The 10649-nt window shown below is 41.3% G+C and overlaps 1 pseudogene; it reads left to right on the forward strand.

The window, feature by feature from the left end:
- Positions 1 to 110: 110 nt before the first annotated feature.
- Positions 111 to 9676, forward strand: LOC141020019 (uncharacterized; annotated as a pseudogene).
- The last annotated feature ends 973 nt before the right edge of the window (positions 9677 to 10649 follow it).

Raw genomic sequence — 10649 nt, forward strand, 5'->3', positions numbered from 1 at the left:
AAATGATTAAAAAGAAATATAGGGATAACGTAGTGTATAAGCATAAACTTATTGAAATGATGAAAAAGAAATATAAGGAAAATGTAGTGTATAAGCATAAAGTTATTGAAATGATTAAAAGAAAATATAAGGAAAATGTGGTATATAAGCATAAAGTTAAGGAGATGAGTAAAAGGAAATATAGGGACAGTGAAGTGCACAGGCAGCATGTAAAAGCCATGAGCAAAAGCAAGTATCATGGAAGTCTGGAGCATAAGAAGTGTGTTATAACAGCAACCAAATTGAAGAGGGAAAAAATTAAGAAAAGGCAGAGCAGTTTGATTATGTTAGAGAACAGTTTTGGGAAAAAGTTAAAGATGGGCCAGATTTTGTGTGCTGCGTATGCCACAGAGGGTTGTTTAAGAATCAGGTTTTGAAATGTAAAAGAGATTATTATACTAAAAGGAAAGAAATAAGTTTAATAGCAGATAAATGTATTAGTGAAAAGTATTTACATAAATGTAATGAAGACTGCGTATTGCCGTGCAAATGGTTGGATACAGCTAGAGGTCAGCTGTGGATTTGTAACACGTGTCATTGTAAGATTAGTAAAGGTGTAATGCCACCTGAATGTGCATTGAACAATTTGGCAGTTTGTCCCATTCCACCAGAATTGGCGTGTTTGAATAGTTTAGAGCAACATTTGATTGCGTTGCATATTCCATTTATGAAGATGTTGGCGTTGCCCAAAGGTGGACAAAATGGAGTACATGGACCTGTAACGTGTGTTCCTGCAAATATTGTGCAGACGAGCAATTTGCTGCCACGTACAGACATGGAAGGATCTTTGTTGCCAGTAAAGTTGAAGCGGAAGCTTACATATAAAGGACATTATGAGTATCAGTTTGTTGATAGTACGCGCGTAAGGCAGGCCTTGCAGTATTTAAAAGGGACCAATGTCCATTATAAAGATGTAGAGTTTAATGAAGCGTGGATAAACCAGTTTTGTAGGGAACCGGATACTGATTGTAATGGTGGTGGTGAAGCATCTGCAGATGTTGGGGACGATGAGCTTCTGCACGATAGACAACAACATTGCATGTTCCAGGACACTTGTCTTATGCCTGTAGATATTGGTCAGGAAACACTGGATCAATATTTTGATGATATATTGAATTTGGCTCCAGCAGAAGGGAACTCTCCTGTCAGGTTGTTGTCTGATCATACAAATTAAGCAAAATGCTTCCCGGTGTTGTTTCCTAGTGGACTTGGTACATATCGTGATAGTAGACAGCATCGATTAACTTTGTCACGTTATTTTAATAACAGGATTTTACATGCTGATGGTAGATTTGCACAAAATGTTGAATACATCTTTTTTGCTCAGTACTTATCTGAGGTAGAACAGGTTGTGTCAAATGTATCAATAGCATTGCGGAAGGGTAAAGGAGGTGCTAGATCTCAAAAAGTTAGCAGAAATATTTTGAATGACGAGGAATCTTTGAAGAAGTTGTTGCAGTTTGATGATGGGTTTCGTTTTCTTAAACCTATTCGAGGTACGCCATCTTTTTGGCAGGGAGCCCAGCGTGATTTGTTGGCTTGTGTTCGTCAGCTGGGTGTCCCCACGTGGTTTTGTTCGTTTTCTTCAGCTGACATACGGTGGAAAAATCTCCTCAATAGTATTAGATAGGTAGAACAGAGACAGCGGAACAGTTAGAATGGGCAGATAGGCGTCAACTTTTGCGTGGCAATCCGGTCACTGCTGCCACAATGTTTGATTTTCGCTGGCATTGTTTTTTGAGAGAGGTGCTCATGTCTCCATCTAATCCTATTGGCAAAATAAAGGACTATTTTTATAGGGTGGAATTCCAGCAACGTGGATCACCACATGTTCACTGCCTCTTTTGGATAGAGAACGCCCCAATAATTGATAAAAACACAGATGAAGAGGTCATTAAATTTATTGATCAGTATGTCACATGTGAACTACCAGCACAGGATGAAACATTATTGGACATGGTTACATCTGTGCAACAACATTCAAAACGACATTCAAAATCTTGTAAAAAGAATAAAACTGTTTGTCGTTTCAATTTTCCTAAGCCGCCGTCCGCAAAAACTTTTATTTCACGTCAAGTCGGTGAAGAGGACGGCACAAAATCTTGTAAATGTAAGGTAGATGAAGCACAGAAATTGGACAGCTGTGCATGCAAAAATGAGGGGCAGAAAAAAACAGAGATCATGAAAAAAGAGATTGCAGTTGCCATTATGACAAAAATTAAAACAGCTCTTTCAGATGAGAGTGCCAGTTTTGATAGTGTGGAAGAGTTGTTTAGACATTTAGGATTAAATCAAACTGTTTTTGAGGCTGCGTACAATCGTGTTGGCAGGAAGACGCATGTTGTTTTGAAGAGGCAGGCGAACGAGGTCTGGATCAATCAGTATAACAAACCACTTTTAAAATGCTGGAATGCTAATATTGACATCCAATATGTTGTTGATGCCTATGCTTGTGTCGTGTACATTATTTCTTACATCTCCAAGGCAGAAAAGGAGATGGGGTTGTTGTTAGGAAATGCTCAGAGGGAAGCAGCTAAAGAGGGTAATAGTAGTGCTAAAGATGCATTGAAAAATTTAGGAAGTGTGTATTTACACAACAGGGATGTTTGTGCTCAAGAAGCGGTGTATAGATTGACAAACATGCATCTGAAGGAGTGCTCTAGGAAAGTTGTGTTTGTGCCGGTAGGGGAGAGTACAGTTAGAATGAGTTTGCCTTTAAGTGTGTTAAAACAAAAGGCATCATCACATGATCTTACCGATGAAGATATGTGGATGAAGAATTTTGCTGACAGATACAAGAATAGGCCGAATGATGGTACGTTTAATGACATGTGTTTGGCAAGATTTGCATCAGAGTATCGTGTTTTGAGTAAAAACGAAATGTGTGTCAATAGGGTTAAATTAAACAATAACTGTGGTTTTGTTGTGAAAAGAACACGTACGCAACCCGCTGTTGTTCGCTACGTGCGCTTTTCGGAGACTAAGAATCCGGAATTGTTCTATCAGAGCATTTTGCAGTTGTTCCTGCCGTATCGTAAAGACGGGCTGCTCAAACCGGCAGGGTTTGAGACGTTTGAGCAGTTTTATGGTCATGGTCGTGTGAGATTGGGTGATGAACCGCTACATTCGGTTAAAGCAATTGTTGATCAGAACAGATGCAAATTTGAAAGAGATGCAGACGAGTTGGATGATATACAAAATTCAATCAGTAGTGATGGTGTTGTAGAAGATGCTTGGTGCGAGCTGTGCCCAGAGCAGGAGTTGGAGCGTTTAGAGTGTATAGAGGAACGTAGGGAGAGCGAGCAGATAGTGGACGAACCTGTAGATAGCATTCCAGATTTAGCGGTAAACAGTAAAGATGTTGCACATTTAGAAAAGAGGAACATTAGCTGTGTCCAAATTCAGGGGTTGCATCCTTCGAAGGACCCAGCCTTTGTGGACTCCGAAGGCCGGGTCCTTCGGAGAGTCCTTCGACGGCCGCGCCAACCGTTGTTACATTGGACGGTCTAGCCTTCGGAGTATTTCCTGGTTGCGTCACCAGATGTTCCCGCCCTTACCCTTACGTCACGATTTCTGCAGCCCAGGCCCGCGAAAGACAGATAATTAACAAAGACAGAAGAGTTGGAGACAAAGATGTTTGAGGCTATGGATGTTTTAAATTTCTTTTTAATCTTCCTCATTTTGGAGGAAGAGGAGATGCGGGTCCGTCGGCTCCGTCGGCGCCGCCGGCGGCTGGTGTATCTCCGGCTGAGAGAGGAACGTGGAGAGGTAAACCTGTTATTTGAACCCATAGTAATGTTATTATTATCATTATTAGCTAGCTAACAGTTAGGGGTCATTAACATACCAATACATTACGTTAATGCTAGACATATAAACTGTAGAACGGCACATATGGTTAATGCCATATAACCTTGACAATTGATTAATAGTTAAAGAACCCTGAGCTTAATTTAATATTAAAATATTTTGTCATGAATCATCAAAACCAGATTGAGAAGATGGACTGATAAGTGGATTGATAAACAGATTTAGTATTATCTACCAAAGCTCTAAAATGAACTAGAATTATCTTATTAACTAAAATTATGTAGCTATTGTCTAATTAACCATTTTTCTTCTCCTGTTCTGCCTCTCCCTTCCCAATCCAGACCAGACCCCTGTACTGCAGGGTCAACCTGGCTGTTCCCGTCCTCGACAGGTTTTTCGAGGACGGGGACACCAGGCAGGATTTCAGGCTGAGCAGAGAGTCCCTGGCAGTGCTGCTGAATCTTCTCAAACAAGATCGGAGACACGGATGGGGTGCCACAATAGAGACCTTGGTGTTCCTCTTCTGGCTGGCAAGTGGGGCGTCATACAGGGTGGTCTCAAGGGTGTTTGGGATGCCTCGCTCCACCGTCCACTGGATCGTCCACCGAGTTACTGGGGAGGTGGTGGCCATTCGCCACAAGGTCATCCACCTCCCAAAGACCGCTGAAGACCTGGCTGCAGTAACTCGGGGGTTTGCAGGGCTGGCAAGACATAGAGCTTTTTTAAAAGCTGCTGGAGCGATCGACGGCTGCCATGTGAGGATCAAGCCACCAAGCGGCCCTGATGGTCACTGCTACAAGAACAGGAAACTGTTTGCCTCCATCATACTGCAGGCAGTATGTGACCATCAGGGCCGCTTCGTAGACACGTACGTGGGCTGGCCGGGGTCGGTGCACGACTCCAGAGTACTCCGGCACAGCCCACTGTACAGGCAGGCTATCTACCCTCCTCCAGGGCACTTCATCCTCGCAGACGGCGGGTACCCGTGCCTCCAACATCCCCTCCCCCTCATCACTCCCTACAAGCGGCCTGTACAAGGTGTGGGACCCCAGCGCTTTAATGTCCATCATTCCAGGGCACGCTCTATCATTGAGCGTGCCTTTGGAATGATGAAGACCAGGTTCAGGTCCATCTTCCTGCAAGCGCTGGAGGTGCACCACACCTTTGTGCCTCAGGTACGTCATAACACAACAGGAGTCTTTTTTTGTTTCTTTGAGTACTGAAGCAGAGTAAATGAAAATTAATGAATATTTTTTTTCATTTCAGGTCATAACAGCTTGTGCCGTCCTGCACAACATCTGCCTGGGGGCAGGTGACATCATGCCCCCAGAGGACGAGCTGCAGGACGTCATGCCGGAGGATGAGGGGGAGGGGATGTTGGAGGCAGCCAGTGGTGCTCCATGGCGGGACCAGCTGTCTGCGGAGGTGTCTGCCCTGGAGGAGGTGATCCCTGACCACGACTATCTTTAGTTGGCAAGTAAAATAATCTTAAAGGCATTATTCCAATTTAAAGTGTTTGGTTGATAGATTTGTTTGTTGTAAGTCTTTATTATTATTATGCTCACATTATGAAATCATAATTCTTTCCTCTTTCTTAAAAAATTCTTAGTGACATGGCAGCCGTCGATCGAGTCAGCCCTGCAAACCCTGTTGATGGATGATGCGGTGGACAGTGGAGACTACACCCCCCAAACACCCTTAATACCACCCCAGATGATGTCCCACTGACACCAGGGTCTTTATTGTGGCATCCCATCCAACCCAAAAGCACTGCCAGGGACTCCTGCTCAGTGAGGAGAAGTGTGGAAGTGTGCCTGTGTGCCACACTGCCTTGACAGACTATTCCTGAGATGTTTGTTGGCCAGTGCCGATTAATGTTTAATGTTTTTATGTTTGTTGCATTAAAGTCTGTTTTGTTTCGAATCTATCGTGTACATTCATTTCTGTATCAACATTACAAAATAAACATTAACCCATTGGTGAATAACAACTATATTTAGTATGCTGAAGGTGCAATATGGGACAGAAAGTGAAAGAAAGGTTTGATGTTTTAAAAACCTTGTGAATACTAAATGGAATAGACAACGTGTGAAAAATGACAATATTTAATTAATTAATAAAATAAATAACAAACAATTATAACATTGAACAAATAGAACTAATTAGAACAAATGAACAGAATAAATGAACGTCAAAAGAAAAAATCAGCGCTCAGCCAAGCGCTCAAGGAGCGAGAGCAATCTGTCCATCCTGGCGCTACTCCTCTCTTCTGCCTCCCTCTGCAGCCTCATGTCCTCCCTGACTAGGTCTAGCAAGTCATCCTCCCTCTTCCTCTTTCTCCGCCCGGGCTGACTCTCCTCCTCCTCATCCTCATCCTCCTCCTGCTCAACCCCTCCACTTGGCCCTGGTGTGTCCTCAGGCAACGAGGCAATCAGGACGGGGGGGGGGGGGGCAATGGATGGCCTCTGTCCCAACACCTCGTCCATGAGGACAAACCAGGGCCAAGTGGCAGCGGTTGGCTTCCCGCCGAACCCCTCTCCACTCGCTGGATATTTGCAATCCTAAGGCAGTGGAAATCAATCACGTCAGCAATTTTCAGCAAAGTATTTATTAAATTGTATGGTAAAACAAATAAAATGTAGTTTCCACATCATCATTCACACCTGCACCTACCTTATATTTTTTCTTTAAATTGTCCCACTTCTTTTTTGCCTGCAGGGGCTCGACCTTCCCCTGCAGGCCCATTTTTTCTATAATTATTCTAAACACAGAGAGAAGCGAGAGAAAAGGTCAACACAGGATCACATTAACACAGGGATGCAAAGATTTACAAAAAAGTGACATCAGGACACTGACAAATGGGCAATTTATTATTGCCTTACCTCCACCCAACAGCAGAGGAGTGCTTCGCCCCTGTGAATAAGTGGTCGTTCTGACCTCTCAGGGCAATGAATTTCTCCGTCTGCTCCTTGCTCCCTAAAACAAAATGACATGTAAAACACGTGTTGTGTTATGTCAACAGACAAAAGGGTTCTGATACAGCAAAAATATAATAATAATTATTATTATAATTGATGATGATGATGATCCTAAACTTAGCTCTTCATTCAATCCAAACGTTTAACTAGACTTCACAGTTTTACAGTTTGGAAATAAAGCAGGGATCACAACCTAATCTAAATTTGTTCATCTTGGTCCATTTATGTACACGAAGTAAAAATAAAATCTCGTCACAATAAGATATTAATAATAAGTCAACCTGAACGTCTAACATTTTGAAAGTGAAGGCTTTTAAGGCCTTACTTCTAACGGCATAATGCTAATTTATGCCGTATGCTAATGCATTACCAGCATCACGTATTTTAACTGAAAGTTAAAATTTGGAGGTTTTAAGGTCCCCTGAAGTTTAACATATCTGGCGTTGGATGTTCAAATGAGTAAAAACCGAGTATAAACCGAGTATAAACCCAATACTTACATTTATATGTCATGTCCGCGCCACTTGATGTCGCCATTGTTCTCTTTTCCCTCTTCTTTTTTGGGACTGAGCAGCGGCGCGCAAAGGATCTTGGGATATGGGAGGCCGCGAAGGATAGTAGCGGTGCGTCCTCCAGAAAGAGGGAGAAGAAGGCTGCATTTGTGGGCTGCATTTGAAGGAGCCTTCGAATTTGGACAGCCTTCGCGCAGCGTTGTGACGTAACTGGCCTTCGAATGCGCCCTTCGAAGGATGCAGCCCCTGAATGTGGACACAGCTAATGTCCTCTGCAGACGTGACGGTGTGGCTTTAGTTAGGTCTCTGAATGAGACACAGATGTGTATTTTTTATCAGATTAGGCAGTGGTGCTTAGATAGGGTAAATGGAGCCAAGCCAGATCCGATACATGTCTTTATTACAGGCGGTGCGGGGACAGGTAAGAGCCATTTGATCAAGGCCTTACAGTACGAGGCAATGAGGTTGTTGTCGAGAGTGTGTCGTGATCCGGACGACATTTGCGTTCTACTAACAGCTCCTACGGGGATAGCGGCGCACAATATAAATGCACCTACTATTCACAATGCATTTAGCATTGGTAAAGATGTACGCTTACCTTACACTCCATTGGGTGAGGAGAAGCTGAATTCTTTACGTGCTAAATATAGTAGCTTGCAGCTTTTGATAATAGATGAAATCTCCATGGTTGATCACAAACTATTGGCTTATATCCATGGAAGATTAAGACAAATTAAGCAATCTGGTGACTATTCCCCGTTTGGAAATGTTAGTGTAATTGCAGTTGGAGATTTTTATCAGTTGCCTCCAGTGAAAGGGAGAGCTCTGTATTTAGATGACGTAGGTGTTGATTTGTGGTCTCGGTTGTTCAAGATTGCGGAATTGAAAACAATCGTTCGTCAGAAAGATCATGTATTTGCAGATTGTTGAACAGAGTTAGAAGTCGTTCAAAAGGTACCCCGATGTTGGACAGCGACATTGAAATATTACAACGTTGTGAAACCGGTGAAGACAGCTCAGCTTTGCACATATTTCCCACAAATCGACAAGTAAATGAGCATAATGTACAGCAGTTGTTGAAGAGTTGTCCGGATTATGTCGAGATAGAGGCTCAGGATTATGTGAACAGTAAGAAAACAGGCAAGCTCGAGTTGATAAGCGGACATCATTCCAGAGCATACGACACATGTCTGGATGAGACGCTGCTTTTAGGGAAAGGTGCTCGTGTAATGTTATTTAAAAACTTAGATGTAGCAGATGGTCTAGTTAATGGGGTGTGTGGCACTGTCACACACATAGTTTATCCAGAGAATGACGGAACAAGGTTTCCTCAGATGGTGTATGTTAAATTTGATGACGATAGGGTAGGCGTACAGAAGAGGAAACGCTGTGCATTTGCCTCTGCAGTGGAAATGGGTTCCACGGGCATCGGACCTGAAGAGGACAGGGTAACTAAAAAGGGTGGAATGCGTAGGCAATTTCCACTGAAGCTTGCCTGGGCTTGTACAGTACATAAAGTACAAGGCATTACAGTAGATAAAGCGGTAGTGTCGCTTGAAAGGATTTTTGCAGCTGGACAGGCGTATGTAGCTTTGAGTCGGGTTAGAAATTTGTCAGGGTTAGTGATTAGGGATTTTAAGGAGAAAGCCATCTATTGTAAGGACACAATTAAAGATGCAATTGAAAACATGCCTCCCTTCATGGTTGAGAATATTACAAGGCACAAATTCAATACGCAGACCTTTACTGTGTTTTTGATGAATGTGCAGAATTTGACCCAACATGTATACGATTTGGCATTGTGTACACAGCATTTGCAGCTTAACTGCATTGCTGTTACAGTAACCCTAACCCTACAGTAGCAGCAACCCAATATTGACAGAAATTCAAGGCCAACAACATGGTGGAGTTGGCCTTTATAGTGCAGACAATTTGGCATGTAATGTTCTCCAGGTGCCAAACGTAAATTTAGAATGTTTGGTTTATCACTGCACTACATACAGCATATTGATGGCAGTAATTTACAGACCACTATCTTATCCCATGACTTTGTTTAAACAAAATTTAGGCAAATTACTTGATTGGCTGAATTCACAAAGTGACACAATTGCTGTCATGGGAGATTTCAATGACGACATTTTGAGATCATCGTCAGTCGCCAAATTCATGACAAACAAAGGGTTTGTTCAATTTGTGAAACAACCGACAACAGAAAACGGCACACTTATTGATCACATGTATGTGAAAACAGCACATTATATTGTTGAATCATTAGTGGTGCCAACTTATTTCAGTGACCATGAGGGGATCATGTGTTCTTTTACATCTACGACCTAGAAGAACAGTTACGGACAAGAGAAGAAATAGCAGTAGACCAAAAAATAGTTGTTGATAACGTTTATATTGTAGTGATTTTAATATATATACATGTTTCCTTGTAGGAGTTTTATGTTGTGTGTTTTAATATATAAAAAAAACAAATAAAAAGTTCTTCATAATGTTTAGTTATTTATATGTGCATGTTTCTTTAAGAGGTGTGTAATTCTATATTGTGTGTTCAATAAAAAAAAAAAATATATATATATATATATATATATATATATAAAAACCCCCAAAAAAACAAAAACAAAAAAAAGTTCTTCATAATGTTTAGTTATTTATATGTGCATGTTTTCTTGGGAGTTTTCTGTAATTGTTTATTGTGTTTTCAATTAAAGAAAAGGAAAAATATTAAAAAATTTTTTTTAAAAAAACACAAAATAACCAAAAAAACACAAAAAACTGTTACATATAAAAAGGGTTTCCTGCATTACAACAGCATTTTAAACTAAAACATGTTATGACAAATAGTAATAATAATTCTGATCACTAATCTCAATAATACACATTTGAAGTTTTATAAGTCAAACATGTTATTGAAAACGTTTAAGCCTATATATAGCTCTTACTATAGTGCAGTAAACGCATTATATCAATAGCTGCCAGTCTTGCTGTTGCTAATGCAGGTTTTGCTTTACCTTTCATGTAGCCTCAAAAAGCAAAAGGCACTGGTAATGGTACTCCTGGTTTACTGGGATGGGGTTCGATTCCCTGCGGTGTCCTGCTGATTTTGTGGCATTTACATGAAAGCTGACATTTTACTCAATAACAACTGTCACTGAACTCCATAAGACAAGATCAACATCAAATTCAATACGTACGAATATGTTCCTAACAGTGAGTAACACTGGTTTCTTTTCCTATAGCATTTTAACTAAAACATTTGTCATACAAAGCACTTATAGAAAACTGCAGTAAGCACATATTTATC

The sequence above is a fragment of the Pagrus major genome, chromosome 23 (assembly GCF_040436345.1).
Source record: "Pagrus major chromosome 23, Pma_NU_1.0".
NCBI lineage: Eukaryota > Metazoa > Chordata > Actinopteri > Spariformes > Sparidae > Pagrus > Pagrus major.